Source organism: Myotis myotis, unplaced genomic scaffold (genome assembly GCF_014108235.1).
Source record: "Myotis myotis isolate mMyoMyo1 unplaced genomic scaffold, mMyoMyo1.p scaffold_m19_p_2, whole genome shotgun sequence".
In the NCBI taxonomy this organism is placed as follows: Eukaryota; Metazoa; Chordata; class Mammalia; order Chiroptera; family Vespertilionidae; genus Myotis; species Myotis myotis.
This window is the reverse complement of record NW_023416324.1, coordinates 152049535-152069748: the sequence shown is the minus strand read 5'-3', so window position 1 is coordinate 152069748 and position 20214 is coordinate 152049535. Positions and strand designations below refer to the sequence as shown.

At 36.8% G+C, this 20214-nt stretch overlaps 1 protein-coding gene across 13 annotated transcripts in view; it reads left to right on the top strand.

Moving 5' to 3' along the window:
• The window catches only part of ZBTB20 (zinc finger and BTB domain containing 20), an 892970-nt gene that overhangs the window by 478985 nt on the left and 393771 nt on the right, over positions 1–20214 (top strand). For all 13 annotated transcript variants that reach the window (XR_004974420.1, XM_036352745.1, XM_036352742.1 and 10 more), the window contains one exon: positions 8774–8823. The gene's annotated coding sequence lies outside the window, so the exon portion shown is untranslated. The remainder of the gene's footprint in view (positions 1–8773; positions 8824–20214) is intronic.

Below are 20214 nucleotides of genomic sequence, written 5' to 3'. Positions count from 1 at the left end.
ATATTTTTAAACTTTTATTTAGTATAAATCTTTTAAAGGAATTTTTATCAGCACTCATGTATCTGATCTGATTTAAAAGTTCCTGTGAGATTGTACATTTCCTTATCTATGTGACAAAGAACATTTTCCAAATACGCGTTTAGAAAACAGGAACTTATCAGAGCCAAGAACAGAGTAAGAACCTGTTTCTCTCTAGGAGTCATTTACCCTTCCCACTTCTACCAGAGCATGCGGTGACTCTCATTATTGGCATGGAAAATTTTTTTCTTGTTAGATTGCTTCATATTCTGCTCTGGCTTTGTGGTATATGACAGAACGTGGGGCCTGGGAGTACATGATCCTGATCCTCACCTGCCCAACTTTTTAATTAGTTCTGTGTCCTTAAGAAGGTTAGCTAATGGCTCTGTAACTAGGTTGCTAATCTATGAAATTTAGGCCAAATTACTTCACAGGGGTTAGTATTAACTGGTATAATATTAGTGAAGTATATGGCATGTAATATGTACTCAATAAATGCTATTTTTCTGGCCTAATAACTTTAACTTATGTCAATGATTTCCTCCTCGTATCCCTCCTCACCACTGCATGGCATAGGAAAATACTGTAACCATTAGACATTATAGCCAATGCTAGAAAAATTGGAGCAAGGGGTTTTAAAAATTATTATCTAATATGCACCCTAAGGATGGGTCTTTGAAGAAGGAGATATAAGGAAACCAATATGAATTCCTGTCTCCTGTAACTGCAATGTTTTCTAGTCAACAGGAGTGGGAGAATTTTCAACAAAGTGTTGCTGAAATTCTATTTGCATCAATAAAGTGGAATGAAATATCCATCCAAATGGTGGGCATTAAGCGATTTAAAATAATAGAATGCCCTTCCATTGGCTATTTATATACCAAGTTAATATCCTTCATTCCACAGTGGATGTTGCTCACCTTAGTTTACTGTGGATTAGGCTTCTTAATAAGCACCTACAATTTTTTAGGGAAAAGTGTGTGCTCAGAATTCAAATGTCATTGGAATTACTGAATAGTTACTCTATATTTTGTTTTTTAAGGAATAGGGAGAAAAAAGTACCGCTCACTCTAAGACAGTGGTTCTCAACCTTCCTAATGCCGCAACCCTTTAATACAGTTCCTCATGTTGTGGTGACCCCCAATTTCATTGTTACAAATTGAACATAATTAAAGCGTAGTGTTTAATCACAAAAACAATATGTAATTATATATGTGTTTTCCGATGGTCTTAGGTGACCCCTGTGAAAGGGTCGTTCGACCCCCAAAGGGTCGTGACCCACAGGTTGAGAACCGCTGCTCAAGATAATCTGGAGCTGTGTTTCAGCCTAGAGTTGATCATTTTAGCTGAATTATAAATCCCATAGGAGTCAAGGTTTAGAAGGGAAACAGTGACACAGTCTTAATGACATGGATTGGGGCAGCCAAGTCCCTGTTACAAGTTCTCTTTTAACTTCCTTACCCTTTACTTTCTGCATAACTGCAATTTTACTGTGCAACTCTTTCTGACTTTTTTGGAATTGAGTTTGGCCTGTATCATCAAGCTACATTATGTCACTAGGATTTCTCTGTATCTCCTCTGGCTATGCCATTGTTAGTCTAACAATAGTTGTATCTATAGAATGGAAAGAAAGCAAATGGAAAAACAAAGTGACCTGGTGTAATGAGAATGTGGGGCCTGGAGATCCTGACCCTTTGCTCTCATCTGTGAGGAGAGTCCGGTGTCATGTCACTAGGCCCCAGTCTGCTAACTGACAGTGCAGAGGTCTAGACAATGGTCCACCTCTGTTTCCCTCAGGTTGTAAGTATCTTGTTGTAGTTTTCTTTATTTTTTTTAAATATAAATATATACCGTAGGCCTATTTATTGTATAACGCTAAATTTAATTGTTTTCTTCTTTTATGATTTCTGAGGATCTCAAAGCACATTAACAAGAAAAAAAAAAAAATATATATATATATATATATATATATATATATATATATTATTGATTTTTTTCAGAGAGGAAGGGAGAGAAATAGAGAATTAGAAACATCGATGAGAGAGAAACATCGATCAGCTGCCTCCTGCACATCCCCTACTGGGGATGTGCCCGCAACCCAGGTAATGCCCTTGACCTGGGACCCTTCAGTCCGCAGGCCGATGCTCTATCCACTGAGCCAAACCGGTTTCGGCAAGAAAAATATTTTTATGAGGAGGAGTAATAAATAGAAATGGGAAAAACTGATGAAAAGTGAGAGAAAGGTACAAATTTGAGGTCAGGAATGGGCAAACACGAGGTAGAAATAGGAAAAGTGATTCTCCTCACACATCCAAAGAATGGGAGGAGGAAGGACAAGAGGAGAAAGAGACTTAGATTAAAGATAAAAAAAATTAGGTAGAAGAGAGCTCTGAGGTGAACATTTTATATTACATAAGGATTCCTTATCTTATAAAAATACCTTTTGAAAAAATTCCTTATCTTATAAAAAAAATCTATGGTATTTAAAATGAGATTCAATTTATACAACTTTCACTTATGTTATGTTGTGGAGAAATGATTTGTGAACTTTAAATACTAGTCCTCAATCTGTTCCCAAATATATACCCTTGTGAAAATTACCTTCTGAACTTCAGAATATTCATTTATAAAATGAGGCTAGGCAAGTTCTCAACCACTTTTAAGAATCTATGAAATGAAAAAGCACATGGATGGTCTTGTTGACATGCTGCTAGGATTCTTTTTTTTTTTCTTTTCTTTTGCTGCAATGATTCTTATTGAAGAAAGTTGCTGAAATTGATTGGATTATAACAATGACCAGTTTTTTGAAGGTTTTGACTGAAATGTATGTGCTTCTATAGAGTTAGCAAGATGATAGCGCCACTTTGTAAAATACTACTATGGCTACCCATTGCAGAACTTGCTTTCAGCTGAATTTTCAACTGGCATTTTTTGAGAAATTATACTTGCAACTCTTTCTCTAAAGGTCTTATTCTCTAATTAACTGAAAGATGGCATTTATGATTTTCTAATCCAGAATTTTTTTCTCATAAAACTCCTGTTTAACCAAGAAAATGAAAATCAGTAAGTTCTTGGTTGCTCTTCTACTAATTTAAATTTGCATAACCTAATCAAAACTTAACCTGCCTTGCTCTTCAACAAAAAAGCTATATTCTCTCCGATTACTAAATGGCTACATTCTTAGTCTTTTTGTAAAGATGAATTATGTTGATATCCCATGACTTTTCCATTAGAATGTGTCCAGGAAAATGAAAATGGACTTTACTATGCCCAAGACTGAAATGAAAATAGTCCAAAAAAGACTGGTGGGCATGAACACAAAACTTTAGCTGATGTTATCAGTATTATAATTTTATTTAAGCCTTTTTCCTAATAAAATGGAACTTAGGTAAACTGATCCCCAAACAACTGATACTTCCTCTCTACCATGATTTTGTATCTATAGCCTAAGTCCAGCCTACAATTTCCTGTGAACAACTAGAATATATTTTTCTGAGGCTTTCCTACAGAAATGTGTATCCCATAATCATTTTACTGTTTCAACAAATATTTGCTGAGCATAGAGAATGTGCCAAGCACTGTAGTATGTGTTATGTCCATAGGGCACATAGCCAATCGGTCATTAAAGCATTACTGACAAATGGGTGGAGTAGGCATCTTTTTAATATTTTCTGAACTAAAATGGGTGAAAAGACATCTTGGATGACCAAAAATGAAACCCTAGATTCTTGTTCTCTCTTGTAACTGACCTCCTGTGATTTTACCAGTCACCATTTTACAAACCCACACCTGGGAAGGAAACAAGCTCCCTGTCTTGCTCTCTAGCTGGATGCTAATAACTCCTATTTCTCTTGCTCATCTCAGTGGTTGTTTTCAGCCATAGGAGGGCACTCGGGTACAGGAAGGTCCTGTGCACAGCAGCAGAATCAACTTGACCTGTGGAACTGGGTACATGGCATGGAAAGCACTGAGCTGCCTCGGGGAACTGGAAATGTCTATAATCACCCAGATATAAAGTTAAGATTTAAGTGTTCTCCATAAGCATAATTTAAGAGGTTATTTAAAGTTCTCTTATAAATATTGTTTATTAGTTTAGAATCTTTCCCAATTTTCTCTGTCATTATCTTATATTGGGCTGTTCTGTGTAAAGAAATAATTTGTGGCATTTCTTCTTTCAAGGTAAAATAGTGACATATTCAAATATTTCTAGATTACTTCTTTGTGCATTTTTAAAGGAGATGGGTAAAATAGGGCATATTGTTCTTTTCCCTGATGTGTGCCTTGCAAAATAATAATTGTGACTTGGTAAACTAGTTGGACCATAGCATTGGCTCTTACAGGTACACATTTATAAATGTATAGAGAGAACGATTATATGGAGAAGTCTGACAGGTTAGTGGAATTACTATCAAGTAATTTGACACATTAGTATTTTCAGACATTCACCTGCCAGTAATCCTCATTAGATATAAAATTGGAATATTGGGGTCACTAGCTCAAGCCCATTTATCTGAAACCTGAACAATAACAAGAAATCAGAGCTAAAGAGAATGAATGAAACTATTCCAGGCATTAGAATTGTTTCTACAAATGAGCTCTTTCTCTCTCCCCTCTGTTCTTCCTTTTTCCTCTCCATGTTTTTCGCTTTCTTCTTTTTCCTCCCTCCCCCTCCCACTCCTTTCTTTTCAGTGTTCTGAATTCATTAGATGGCATAGTGTAAATCAATAGTAAACGCTAACCGCCTACTCTGCACTCAGTTACACAACATCACATAACCAGTACCCAGAGACAAAAAGGGAAAAAGCACACACAGCCTTTACATTCAAACGCTCTTGCATAATTTTACTTTTCCACAGCCAAAAAGGAAAAAAAAAAGGAAATAACAGATGGGAAACTTACAGGTTTTTTTCCTCCTTTTCTCAGACTGTTGAAAGGGAGTTAGTTAATATCCATGGCCATTTCTAGTTGCCCTAGGCTGCAGCAAAACATCCCATAATTGCCAGTGCCTTCACTGGCTTCAAAACAGGCGTTTGTGACCCTCCATGACATGGTACATTTTCCAGGTCATATAAGACTAAAATTATTCTGAGGTGTTTAATGCTGACTTGGTTTTTACTTATTTTATGAAAAATCAACATCATGTAAAATATGAAATGAATTTTAAAATAGAAAGAGGATAAGGAAGACAGCTGTGTGTGTGTATGTGTTTTCATTTGAAATGTATCCTGATGTAACATTTATGTAAAAACGCCGGTTATATAAACTCTGTCTTTGGGGGCTGTGTGAAGCTCTAATATTTTGATTTGTTTTTCCTCCTGACAAAGTATATTCAAACCAAAAGTCATAATTAAAGAGAAAACATCTAGAAGCTATAGAGACACTTACTTCAAACTTCCTATAGACTCCATCCCCTAAGCAGTAGTTCAGTTGAAGAGACTGTAGTTTCTGGAGTTCTCATTTAGAACTTTCTGCCACACGATTCCCTGGAACACGGTTTGATTTATTGTACTGCCTTTAAGTCCCCTATGTATAATAAACATTGTTATCTCTCTCTCTCCCTTTGTAGCTCTTTACTCCTTTCCCACACCCCTGACTTTTTCATTGAAGCAACTCCCTTCCCAGTTTAAATAGGAACACCGTGAGATTTGTGTGAGATTGATCAGTTTTCCTTCTCAGGTTTAATATTTTGTTTCGCTTAACTGATGTCCTCTGGGAACCAAGGGAGGTTGGAGGAATTTTTTACTTTGTTTTGTTCTTCCTTTTTAGTTCTGAATGGTTATAAAATGGATACAAAATTATCAAAAGCACAGCACTTGGCATTACTAGGCATCTGCTTTAAGAAAGTTAGATACAGTGTACGAGCAGCGGCAGCGGTGGTGGTGGTGGTGGTGGTGGTGGTGGTGGTGGTGGTGGTAGTTCTGATTATTCACAATGCAGTCAGGGAAGATGAAAGTGCACAGGAGAGAGGATGGATCTGAGTAGTAACTACTGAGACGCTTCACCTCCTTGTATTTGGGGTCAGTATCATTACTTTAGGTCATACTTTACTTCTGGATGGTAAGGTCCAATGAAATTGGCTTATTTGATTTTACAGAAGGTAAGAGATTGTTTTTCTTTACTTAAAAAAAAAAGTCAGGTTCTTTCCTAGTTTGTTTAACTTTCTCTTATGTGTTAGAATTTAGGGTTCCTTTGTATGGAAAAATCTGGTGCATAAAGATAAAAATCAAATCCAGGAGAGTTTTTTTCAGGTGTTTCAGGTTTTACTATCTGAATGTGTGGCTCTCTGTTAACAACTTCCAGATCAAGACCCTTGGGATTATCATGTCTCTGTATTTCTGATGACATGGAGACATGTTTTGTTGTCTTAAATATGAATAATCACTAGGCTATTATATCTTTCAAGTACTTTATAAACACATTTAATTTCTGCTTTTCTTCCTTAAAAGAATCTATAGCTCAGAAAAGTTTGTGTCTGGAAAAATAATGAAAATTGGTTAGAATATTCTAGTCTTTAACCAGGAAATTATATTCTCAGGTATATTTTCTCTAAGTGTTCCTCTACATGGATTATAGCTAAATTTGGATTCCAAATTGCAATTTTGTATGTATGTTCCTGATTATCAAAATAAATTCTAAACCATGTAAAATGTATTCTCTATAATATAATTTTAACATGTTTCATCATCTGTAACCAAGCACTTATGTTTAGATGTGTCATTCTGTACATAGGAAGTCATTTAGAGTACCCTGGCTTTAAAATGGGTTGCCTGGATTTAAAATAAAACTTAGAACTCTATATAGTAGTATTTTCTTGGTTGTCAAAAATAGGTGGAGCTATCTGGTTATGAAAGAATAGAGGAAAATGTCTTTGAGTAAAACATCTTTGAACATTTTTTCCTGTCCCAGTTTGTCTAAATAGCTTCCACTTTCATCTTGGTGGATTTTTAGTCTCTCTGAACCATTGTCAGGACAAAACTGGCCTTTCAACATCCAATGGGGGCCAGGAAATTTATTTCAGCCCCCATTTTCAGTTGTAACCATGGCCCTGGGAACATATAGGCTACTTGTGTTTTTTCATTTGCACTTTGGGATCCAGGCTTAGGAAGGACTGGCAGGCCTAGACTATTTCCTGGACATGCAAGACTTTAGGGAGAGTTTTAAGTATTTTCCAATTTTTCAAAAGTCCTTCACAACTATTTCAACCTTGCTTCGAGTTGCTGTTGGCAGTAGTAATAGATACTTTTAAATATTGCAACAAGAACCTCAGTCACTGACTCACCCTCTCAGACAGAATCACTCTAGTTGTGCCTGGCACATAGTAGCTGCTTCACAGATATTTTGCCATGTTTTGGTGAGCTGGTCCCTTCCCTCCTAGTGCTTATGCAGGTAAGCAGTAAGCCATATGAGTAACTCAGGGGTAAGATGAAAGAGAATACAGAGCTCTTCAAGCTTCAGAAATGGACAGATCGTTTTATAAGAAAGCCCTTATTGTCCTGTCTCTGTCTTTGTAAAAGTAGCAAACTGCAGAAGGTAATTTTATATTTTTTGTAGAGGTCCTCTGTGCTGCATAGACCATTGGATCATTTAAAAAGCATAATTTTTGGCAAGCTACTTTGGTGATCTTCATTAAGTTTCATATGCAGATGTATTAGGGACTTATGATTCTGGGTCTCAAATAATTCCCTTTGCATTCTGCCACAGGGTCCTTTGAATCTTGGCTTTTCTCATTTTCTCTGGTCACTTATATTTTAGACTTTTTATTTATATAGGTCCTAGAGTGAAGATTATAGACAAATTTCATATGGAATTCTTCTTTCATATAGTGTTTCATTACTTATAGCACAATAATTCCTGATCTTTATGAGTCAATTTTGGCTTAAATTAGTTATGCTGGTTATTATCAAGGCTTCATTCTGGTGTTGATGTTGGGGGTGGGAGGTGATCTCTGGTAAGAACCACCTATGGCTTCTAAATTATACAACAGTGAAAAGACAAGCATGTGGAGTTATTGACATACTGCTGCTTGTTAGGCAAGCAATTTTTAAAATGCAGATTATATAATATTTGGGGATTTTTGTTGCTCCACAGTAGAAGCTTTTTAAATGTTAATTTGGGGTTTGTTTTGTTGCTCTGTGACTTAGCATAAAAGGTTTTGGTTTGAAAAGGTTTCAGTTCACTTATTCCTTTTGTGTTACAGGCCTAGGAATATAATACTATACATTTACTCATGAAGGAGTATAAGACCAGTAACAAACAAATCATGAAGCAAGGGGTAAATAATCCATAGTTTGTTCTCCAACCACTGCCACAATATTTATATCCAGAACACAAGTAACAAACAACCAAAAACAAGGAAAAACCAGCTTGTTGTTATTTATAAAATGTTTAACCAAAAGTACAGTAAAGTTCAAATGGAGCTGCAAATCCTGGTGGTTCACAATGGTTTGATTTATTTTTTTAAACAGACCATGGATAATTAACCATAAAACATAATTTTCTCAACACAAGTCACAGTGAATTGCAGAAATGGGCAACAAGTCAGTCACAACCGGTTGGAGCCCTTAAACATGCAGGCAGTTACAGACGCCACTTTCTCATGTTGTATTTTCGTTTTCAAAGGGAGGCATCCTTTACTTTATATAGTGTCATCAAGTCAGCGTCCCAAAGGGAGAAGCAAATGGGTTATTTTCTATGAACACCATGTTGCCATGCCTTTATTAAATACCTAGTATTTATGATTCTCTTTTCATTTCAGGATGTTTCACCATCACTGACTGAGTATTCCTCACAAGACATTGCTGCCTGGTAAGTCACTTCCATTATCTCTAAATGGCCATCCAAAATATTGTAAAAACAGGTAAAGGTGTGGCAAGTCCACCACAAGCATAGAATTTGAGCAGAATGTATTTTGACTTTGTTAGAGGGTATATATTTCATATCCTGTTTATTCATTTGAAATGCCAGCATTTAGAATGGTGAGAAACTATGACCCTAAGAACCTATTATCACAGATTTTGAAAAACATTTTACAATGATTCTGCCACACAGAGGTGCAAGTACCCAAAGGATTTGTTTGGAAGACTCTTCAAAGATATACAGTATATTTTTGCAAAGGTGACACCTGTGTGGAAAGAGAGGGTGATGCGGCGAAGTTGGTGCTGACATTTCCCATGTGGAACATTGGATGGCTTGGCATTAAGCAAACAAACACAAAACCCCTCCAAACCTATTTTGTGATGCTTTGAAATACCTGTTATTATTCTGTGGCATGCTGCAAATGTGAATTGTGCTTTCTTCATTTGGATCAATCTTAAATTCAGACATGACTGCTCTTATTTATGCACAGCGACAAACAGCAGGGGAACATGTCCTTTCAGAACTGACACCCCTTGCCCCTGCCTTTAGCAGTGAAGTAAAAGGACCAAGACCAGGGCTGCAAGTGAGCCTTAGTCTGAAACTGAGGTCTCTATGTCTTTTTGTGAAGTTTCTAAAAGGTTGGTTTTGTGGCCTTCTGGAATTGTGGAGATTTCAGTGTCTGGAAGGAGGGTGCAGGTCAGGACTGAAGGTATATTGGTAGATCATTGTGTAGTCAGTCAGAGCCTGAAAGAGCCGAGTTTGCTGGGGTTGGCCTGCAGTGAAATGCACTGGTGAATACACTGAACACAGGAGCAGGGAAGTGGTAACTTGCCTGGCATCTTGCAGAATTCCTCCTGGCTCCAGCTTGGCCTGTTTAGTCATGAACATCATATTCATCCAAACCATTAAAAGTTACACTCTTGACTTCACTGTATATGAATGTGCATAAAATGAGGAAAACAATATCTTGGGGTAATAAAGATAGCTTTCTAACAGGGACTTTCCATATCCATTGCACAGAATCCATAGTTGTCATGGTATTACTGTCTCTAATTGTGTTGCACATCGATCTGCTTCTCTGAACTTGAAGGCCACAAGCCTTTAGGATTGTACCTCGCCCTCCTTCCCACACTCCCACTCCCACTCTTACTTGCTGCACTGCCCCAAAAGAAACATATCAGCGCAAGTGTTAGCAGCTCAGGAAACAGGCTTTTGGTAATTTTAATTTGTGGCTACCATTACATTCGTTGCAAAATGATCTCATCACAAAATGACCTGAATTTCACACTCTTTCTGGCTTGCAAAGAAGCCAGGTCCTCCCCTATTTCTATCCAACACACAGAAAGCCCTTTATGTCTATGATCAGATAAATTTGGTACTGACGTTTCTTTTCCTGTGGGTGTACTTCCCTTCTAGGTATGAAGATTTAAACTCTCAGGGCAGTGCTGTGTGTTTGCAGTTTCTCTGTTTTAGTAGATGAAAAGCTCCTTGGGAAAGGAGAGCACTTCTTACCCACTAATGAATAAATATTTATTTTCATTTTAAAATGATACATGCTCATTAAAAATAATTTGGAAAAACACATAAGAGTAAAATGAAGAAAAATTAAAGCAATTATTTCTATAATTTAAATCCAATCATTAATAACCATTTGATATATTTATTTCCTTACTCTCATTTTCCCCTGAGGACATATTTTTAAAAACACACTGTAATCATGCTTTCTATATCATTTTTTGTCTTGTTTTCAAAAGTTAAGCTAAGAATTCTACATGTAATTACACAGTTTTTATAAATATCATTTTAAATCAACATATACTATCCATGAAGAGCAATAGCTTACTTAACCTAAATGTCCAGTAATAGCATGTTTTGGTTTTTGTCTTATTTTTTTACTTATGACATTTCCACAATATCTTGCATATAAAGAGTAAAAGAATCAAGCAATAAATAATGAGTAAATGAATGAATGTTCAAATTGGTATATATTTCTTAAATTTTTATAATGAAAATATTTAAACACATTAATTTGTCTACATCAAGCTCCATCAATGTACCTATCACCCAGCTTGCACAATGATTAACTCATGATCTATCATTTCCCAATGCTACTACCATGTTATGTTCAAGCAAACCTCAGACAACATAACATTTAGTCCATCAATATTTTAGGCTCATCAGGACTTTTTAAAATTTTAATGTTAAAAACATTTAGATAAATAGTTGTAATCATTGTATTAGGAGTATTTTTCTTCTGCATATACTCTCATCATATATTCTGAAATATAACAATTGATCATAAAATCTCATTAGTGTGTTTCATAATATTCTTCAGCATATCTGTTAAGTCAAAGGGCAGTTTGGTTTACTAGAGAGACGTTTTACAGATTTGGCTAGGTTTCCTGGAGGAACTATTATGTTGGGGATAGGGGACACTTTCTTTACTTGATTTAAATTTAGGATGATAATTTGCATGCCAGATCTGTGCAGCATTGATTATATTCATTATTAGATGTATGATGTGTTATCTGGAGTGAAAGGAAAACATAGTCTTTGACTACCTAGAAGTGCAGTGTGGCTTCAGGCAACCCATACTAGATAAATATGGTGAACTTACTCCAATCAAATGTAACACTGGATTTTAAAGTTTATAATTTTTAAAGATTTCTCGGTAGAAATGGAAGATTTCCTCCTAACTGAGGACTTAGGAAGTCTGAAAAGGGAGGAATTATATATTAATAGTCTGGATAAATTTTTTAAGTGCTATGTTTCAGAAGTGGAAGTGGAGGGAGATAGTGTATTGCAGGACAAAGGGCCTTTCCTATGTGCCTGTATGTATTGCTCTAGTTTTTCCTAAGAATATTTCAGGAACCCACTATGAGCCAGAGCTCCACAGATGAGGAATGCTCTATGCAAGTTGGGCTCTCCATAGAGACCCTACAGTTGGGGTTTTGTCCTGCCCCTCTGTCTTTAAATTGTAGATCAGGGAGTCTCCGTCAGTAGCAGTGTGTTGTCCAACAGGTGTATTCCACTCATCAGAAATTCAGGATGTGAATAACTATGTAACATACTGCATCAGTATAAACTGAATTTATGTGTTACTCAGGTCTATTTAATCTTAGGAACACATTTTCCATTGGCCTCGAAAGTGAGTAGCTAGAATATTGATGTGTCTAACCCTTAGGGAAGAAAAAAAAGGAGCTTCTGCATCACACTAAATCTATAGAAAAATATGAGGTTTACAGTAGAGACACACACAAAATATTTCCAGCCAAATTTGGTAGAGGCACGCACATGAGGGCGGGGTGGGGGGGTGGAGAAAGCAAAGAAATAACATAAGCAATAAACTATCCCAAGCAAACAGAAAGCATCTGTAAAATTTGCCATACTGGATGGTATAAACAATGCAAAATCTTTCTGGTTTTTTTTGTTGTTGTTGTTGTTTGTTTGTTTTTGGTCCTCTCAGCCTTCTGCTTCTCATTTACCCTGACTTGGCATTATCATAATTAAAAAGTCCTCAAAGGTCAGGAATGAAGCTAATGTTTGACATTGAGGTAGACATTCAAAGAAAAGATATGTAGGAACTAGCCACTATCGTATTTTAAAGCTCTAAGGATATTTTACCATAACCTATAATACCCATGTTTTAAAGCAGGTGATCTTTCCATCATTAATTTAAGATTGATATCTACAACACAAATCTGAAATAAAGGCATGAGTCTTTACTTCTTCCTGGATTCTTTTCTTATATGTGGTTTTGAATTATGTAGTTTATATCATATAAACCTAAAATATAAACTTCCTTTTAAAGAGAATAATAAGTTTACCCATGGTTCTTTCTAGCTAATGTATTCTACATTGCACCCAAGTGAACTATCAGTGCCTCATCATGATAATAGCTATACTACTACTACTAATTATTATTAATGATAGTATTTGCTTCTTGGGTATCTGTATGGCATGTCTTTATGTTTTTAGTCTTTGGACCTGGTGTTTGTACAATTGTTGTTACATTTGTGACCTTATGTATTCTCAAGCTATAAGACAACATTTTTTTGGAGTAAAGTAGTATTCCATATCTTCTACCCCCTTTTCCATCCCTAGTCAAGTTTAGAATCATGGTTGGATAATTCTCCTTATATAGGGCAGGGAATCCTTCGCCAAATACCACCATTAAGCCAAGATTTTCATTCTAGACCTAAAGAAAAAGAAAATTGCAAAAGAAAAACTGGTTTGTTCATATCCATGTTCCAAAAAGTTGGCATATTTTCTGGATAAACTTTGTTGGACATGTGACACACCATCACATACAACTATTATAAAGATGGGAATTTTGGACTCTCTTACTGCGATAACTTTTATTATTCTGTTTCACCGGAAGTTGTGAGGGAAGGATGAAAGCTCCACTCAAGGCAAAGCTACTCCATGAGATGATTTTGGAGCCAGCTCAGTAAGGTTTTACCTTGGAAATGCTTAGGAAAAGTCTTCATTTTGCCACCCCCCCCCCGCCCCACCCACCCTGCACTAGATAGTGTGCAAAGGCTCTGATACAAAGAACATACTTTGGATATGGCCTTCTCTTAAGGACTGCTCCATTAGCAAACTATGCTAGGCTCCACAGAGAATTGGTTCTGTTTGTCCTATCCTACTCTATGAAATATTGTTAATGTGCTGTTGATGTATACTTTTGGTCAAACATAATTTGCTTTCTGGGTTTTTGATGACCACTCTGTAAATCAACCATATATTTATGGTGTGGGGCTCTGTAACCTCTGAAAATACTAAGATTAAAGATTTTTATAGTTCATTATTTAAAGACATTTTAGCCCTTAACTCTTTCTTGCTCTTTGTTGTCAAACAAGCTGATTGGTTAATTATGTCTTTGTTTATTTTTATTGTTGTTGCTGTACACATTACACATAAAACAGGAAAGAGGAAAGGCTGTTTGTAAGAGGTAATTACAATGGCAAAATTGTACTTTCTCTAACTGTTCTCATTTTCTAATGTTTGATTACATCAAGTCCTGCACTCTAAAAGTATGTTTTTGTTTTTCTAGAAAAATGATAGAGGAGAATGATAAATGTGGTTCTATAAAGTAATGTCAAGCACAACCTGGCACAACTACAAATATCAATATTTCATTCAAACCCTATTCCTCCACTCCTGGAGGACTTTGATTTCTGGTCATCCTTTGATAATAAGGATCCAGAGCAAGGCAAAAAACAACAACAACAAAAAAAAACCAGAGACTATTTTTGAGACCCTTGGAGGTCTAATCTTTTATGAGGACATGATGCGTTGAGTGGATTCTTAGAAGCCTGAGTTAATTCTGGAATGGCTTATATAGCCCTGGGTAGAATCAGAACTCACAGTTTTCTGCAGATCAAATAAAAAACCCAGAGGCTTAGTGAATCTTTAAGATTTCCTCCAGGTCATTCTTTCAACAAACTTTTGTCCATGCCTTCTATGTGACAAGTAAATGTAAACCCATTAATTTTACTTTCTAACTCATTTTACTTATTTTTTTCTCTTTAAAGACAGGACATATATTTTTAGATTGCTAAGGGCCTATGCACATTTGCATGTAACCAAAGTTCCGTCCCTTCCAGGAATTCTGGTTGTCAACCAGTGATCTTGCCTTTGTCTTTTCTCAGAGTTCTGCCTGTGGCGCCTGTCACTAGCAGTCAAATAAGGACAATTTTGCCATTCTCTCCTGCTGCTCTAATTTCTTTTTTAGTGCCGGTACAAGAATTTGTTATTCTTTATAATTCCCTTTGAAGTTAGAAATCCAAGGGGAATCTAAAACCGACCAGATGTTTCTGCTGCTGGAACGGGAAAAGAGTAAGGATTAAGTTTAACAAAAACTTGGTCTCTAGGAAAGAAAAAAATTATTTCAGATGGAAATCATCTTTAAATCCACTCATTTTCTACATATCTATTAGTTAATTTACATTTATTAATCTGTTGTAGAAAATATCATCTAGTGATTTACTCTGGGAAAAATCTATAAATTTTGTGAACAAATAGACTCATGTTGTGGTTTGTTCAAGCCTATTACCCTTTTGGAGTTTTAGTTCTATTGCTCTACATATTTTCCTCTCATGCTTTACAGTGAAGGTTTCTTGTTGTAATTGCTGTTGTTGTTGAATGATCACTATCATGTCACTTCAGGCTGAGAGGCCCATTCTGCCTACTATCCAAGAGAGGGATGTCAGTGCAGCCTGCAGTTAGGGAGAGAAGAAAAGGAGAATTGCCAAAAATGCTTAAGCTTGCCCTGGCCGATTTGGCTCAGTGGATAGAGCATCGGCCTATGGACTAAAGGGTCCCAGGTTCGATTCTGGTCAAGGGCATGTACCTTGGTTGTGGGCTTAATCCCCAATAGGGGGTGTGCAGAAGGCAGCCAATCAATGATTCTCTCTTATCATTGATGTTTCTATCTCTCTCTCGCTCTTCCTTCCTCTCTGAAATTAATAAAAATATGTTAAAAAAATGCTTAGCCTTTATGGAATATTTGAACCTCGTTCAAAATATGTAAATCAAAACAAGAATAAGAGTAATGAAGACCTTCAGGGTAAATAAAGAAAAGTCTTGTAGTCTTTCAAGGAATCAGATTATGTCAGAGACAACATGAATAAATAGGGTGTGATATAGAAAAATTTAAATACAGTGAAAGGCAAAAGAGAAAAAGGTATAAGTGAGGTGACATTTGTGGAGTTTCTTAGACTGTGTTTCCAAGGCTTTAGGCCCTTATACAAGAGAGAAGAATCCTATCTAATAAAAGAGTAATATGCAAATTAACCATCACTCCACAACAAAGATGGCGGCACCCATAGTGGCTGGGCAGGATTCTGGCAGCATCACCCATCAACGTGAGCCCAGCAGGCAAACAGGGCCACAGGCAGCACCCAGCAAGGCCTGCTGGGCGGTGGTGGCAGCGACCTGCAGGCAGGCAAGGGGGGCTAGCATGCAGCACCCAGCAGGGCCTGATGGGCGGTGTCGGCGGTAACCAGCAAGCAGGCAAGTGGGGTCCGCAGGCAGCACACAGCAGGGCCTTCTGGGCGGTGGTGGCGGTGACCAGCGAGCAGGCAAGTGGGCCCCCAGGCAGGACACAGCAGGGCCTTCTGGGCGGTGGTGGCGGTGACCAGCGAGCAGGCAAGTGGGCCCCCAGGCAGGACCCAGCAGGGCCTGCTGGGTGGTGGCGGTGGCGACCCAGCGAGCAGGCAAGTGGCCCACAGGCAGCACCCAGCAGGGCCTGCTGGGTGGTCGCTGTGGTGACCGGAGAGCAGGCAAGCGGGCCTGCAGGCAGCACCCAGCAGGGCCTGCTCACCCGTCCCCATGGTGTGAAGCAGGCAGGCCCTGCAGAGAACCACGGGGAGTGGGCCCAAGCCATCAGTAGCATATCCCCTGAGGGCTCCCAAATTAGAGAGGATGCAGGTCGGGCTGAGGGACCTCCCCAGACACCCTACCCCCAACCCCCATGCATGAATTCCGTGCACCGGGCCTCTAGTTAAAAATAAAATTGGAAAGCAGTGGGTCTATGTTGGGGATGCACCTCCTTCCACAGATACATCTTATATGGTATACACTGACATATAGAGAATTCCTCCTAAATTTCAATTGAGGGCTTATATAACAGCTTCTGAACAATAAATGAGAGAGGGACCACATGAAGGTAGGAGAGACCCAACAGGACAACCTTCACTCTAGAATGATATAACTGAGACTCCTCTGTACAGACCTGCCTACTCTGGGGCACAGTGATAAAACAGCAATTTGAAGGGCACCTAACAGATGATGACTAGGCTTATCATGGTCAGTACTTCATAAGGTATTTAGAGGTCTAATTACTATGTTGTATACCTTAAACATAATATTATATGCCAACTATAATTTAAAATATAAATAAAAAATAAAGGATACTCAGACTATATGTGAAAAAGATTCATTTATTAACTCCAAAGCATCTTCCAAATAGGTGAGGAAATACAGAAATTCTCTGGAAACTATGGAAACTATCTAGGATCAGAGGTGCCAGGGAGCAGCATTGTTTACATTCACTTTCCACCTATATAGTGCAGGGTGGGATCTTGGTCCAAGCAGTCTATCTAGTCTACAAAGCTGCCACATTTTGTCCTAGGCCACCTTGGCCAGCATCCACCCCATCTCCAGCCCGGCTGCCAGAGTGTACTCAGAGCTATGTGCTCTGGGACACCTCAGCTTTTGCCTGCCTCAGATTTCCCCAGTTGGCCTGCCAAAATATCCTCAGAGACATGAACCCTAGGACACCACACCCATCACTCACTTCTTAGCCAGTTGATTCCACCATTGTACCCTTGTCACTGCACATACAGTTTATATAGATGTTGCTCCTCCACAAAACCACTTTCAAGATCAGGAAGGATAGCTGTTTTATCTAATTTATAAAACAAACACAAAAAGGCAAACAAAATGAAGAGACAAATAAATATGTTCCAAATGAAAGAACTCCCTACCTCCAAGAAAACTCTTCAATGAAATGGAGAAAAGTAAAAATAAAAAATTTAAAGTAATAGTCAAAAGGATGCTCATTGAACTTGGGAAAAGAATAGAATATCACAGTGATAATTGTAACAAAATGTTAGAAAATATAAAAATGAACCAATAACAGCTGAAGAATAAATACAATAATTATTTGTATTAAAATATCCTCAAAGACATGAACCCTGTGAAAAAAAATACACTAGAGGGAACCACATTAGATCAATTAATACAGAAGAATGGATTAGTTACCTGAAAAGCAGAACAGTTGAAATCTCCTAATCAGAACAGCAAAGAGTAAAAAGAATTGAAAATAATAAGGATAGTTTAAGGGCCCTTTGGGATAACATCAAGAATACTAACATTTGAATTATAGGAGTCCCAGAAGAAGAAGAGAAAGGAAGGGACAGACAATATTTGAAAACTTTCCTAACTTGGGGAAGGAAACATACACTTAGGTTCAGAAAGCACAGACTCCCACACAAGGTGAACCCAAAGAGATCCAAACCAAGACATAGTATAATTGAAGTTGAAAAAGTAAAGATAAATAACGTACCTTCAAGGCAGCTAGTGGAAAATAGTTTAGTCACATTCAATAGAAAACCCATAAGTCCATCAGTTGATTTCTCAACAGAAACTTTATAAGCCAGAAGGGAGTGGCAGGAATATTTAAAATATTGAAAAGAAAGAATCTGTAACCAATAATACTTTACCTGGCAAGACTATCATTTAGAATTGAAGAAGAGATAAAGAGTTTTCTAGACAAGCAAAAACTAAAGCACTTTATCACCAGTAAACAGGCTTTTCAAGAAGTGTTAAAAGGTCTTTAATCACAAAAGAAAAGATCATTACCATAAATTAGAAAATATATGAAAGAAAAAATCTCACTGATAAAATGGCAAATATATAGTAAAGGCAGTGGATCAGCCACTTAAAAAGTTAGTGTGAAACTTTATCTATAAAAGACAATATTGACTACAACTAACAAGCAGTTAGGGGATTCACAAAACAAAAAAGATCTAAAATATAATCCGATATATATAAATATCATGGTAGCTACAAACTAAAAACTTATAAAAGTAAAGATAAAGGAGCTGAAACATAACACTAAAGAAAACCAGCATAGAACAAGGAAGGAGGCCAAGAGAAGAAGAAAGGAATAGAGAAAGACTATAAAAACTAACCCCAAAACAATGAACAAAATGGTAATAAATGCATACCTGTCAGTAATTACTTTACATATATGTAGACTAAATGCTCCAATCAAAAGACATTGGGTGGCTGCATGGATATAAAAACAAGATCCATCTATATGAAACCTATAAGGAACTCACTCAGATTGAAAGACATATACACACTGAAAGTGAAGGGAGAGAAAAATATATTATATGCAGGTGGAAATTTTAAAAAAGTTGGGGTAGCAATACTTATATCAGACAAAATTGACTTATTTCATTTTATTTTAAAACATATTTTTATTGTTGATAATGTTACAGATATCTTCCATTTGAAAATAAAAGGGGAAATCAAACAATACCTCGAGAGAAATGAAAATGGAAACAGAAGTACCAACTTTTATGGGATTCAGCAAAAGCAGTTCTTGGAGGGTAGTGCACAGAGATACAGGCCAACCTCAAGAAATAAGAAATATCCCAAATAAGCCATCTAACTTTGTATCTAAAGGATCTAGAGAATGAAATACAAACAAACCCCCAAAGTTAGTAGAAGAAGGACATAATAAAGATCAGAGTGGAAATAAGTGAAATCAAAACTAAAAAAAAAATTAAAAAAAAAATAGAAAAGGTCAATGAAACTATGAGTTGCTTTAAAAACAAAAGAAAACACACGCAAGCAAACTTGATAACCCTTTGGCCAAACTCATTAGTAAAAAAGGAGAGAGCCCCAAATAAATAAAATCTGAAATGAAAGAGGAAAAGTTACAACTGACACTACAGACATACAAAGGATATAGGTATGTAACATATTGGACAACCTAGAAGGAAATAAAAAAGAAAACAACTCCCCAAAATATTAAAGAACAGGACCAGCCAGCTTCACAAATAACTTCTACCCAAAATTTAAAGAAGAATTAATGCATATACTTATCAAACAATTTCAAAAAATGGGAGAGGAATAAAGTGCTTCCAAACTCATTGCATGAGGCCAGCAATAGCCTGATACCAAAATTAGACAGAGACACTACTAAAAAAGAAAATTACAGACCATTATTCCTAACAAATATAAATGCAGACAGTCTCAACGAAGTGTTACCAAACCAAATTTAACAATACATTGAAAGGATTATATACTATGATCAGTTGGGGTTTATTCCAGGGATGCAAGGATGGTTCAATATCCACAAATCAATCAATGTGATCTACCACGTTAACACAATCAAAGATAGAAATCATATGATTATCACATTAGATGCAGAAAGAGCATTTGATAAAATGCAACATTCATTTATGATTTTTTAAAAACTCTCAACAAAGAGGGTAGAGAGGGAATGTACCTTAATATAATAAAGGCTGTGTATGGCAAATCCAGTTAACATCTTACTCTATGGTGAAAGCTAAAAGCTTTTCCTCTGAGATCAGGAACAAGACAAGGATGCCCACTCTCACCACTTTTGTTAGCATAGTTTTGAAAGTCTTAATCTCAGCAATCAGAAAAGGAAAGAAACAAAAGGCATCCAAATTGGAAAGGATAAATTAAAACTGTCACTATTTGCAGGTGACATCATTGTATATGTAGAAAACTGTAAGACTTCATACAAAAAACTATTAGAATTAATAAATTTAGTAAAGCTTCAGGATACAAATT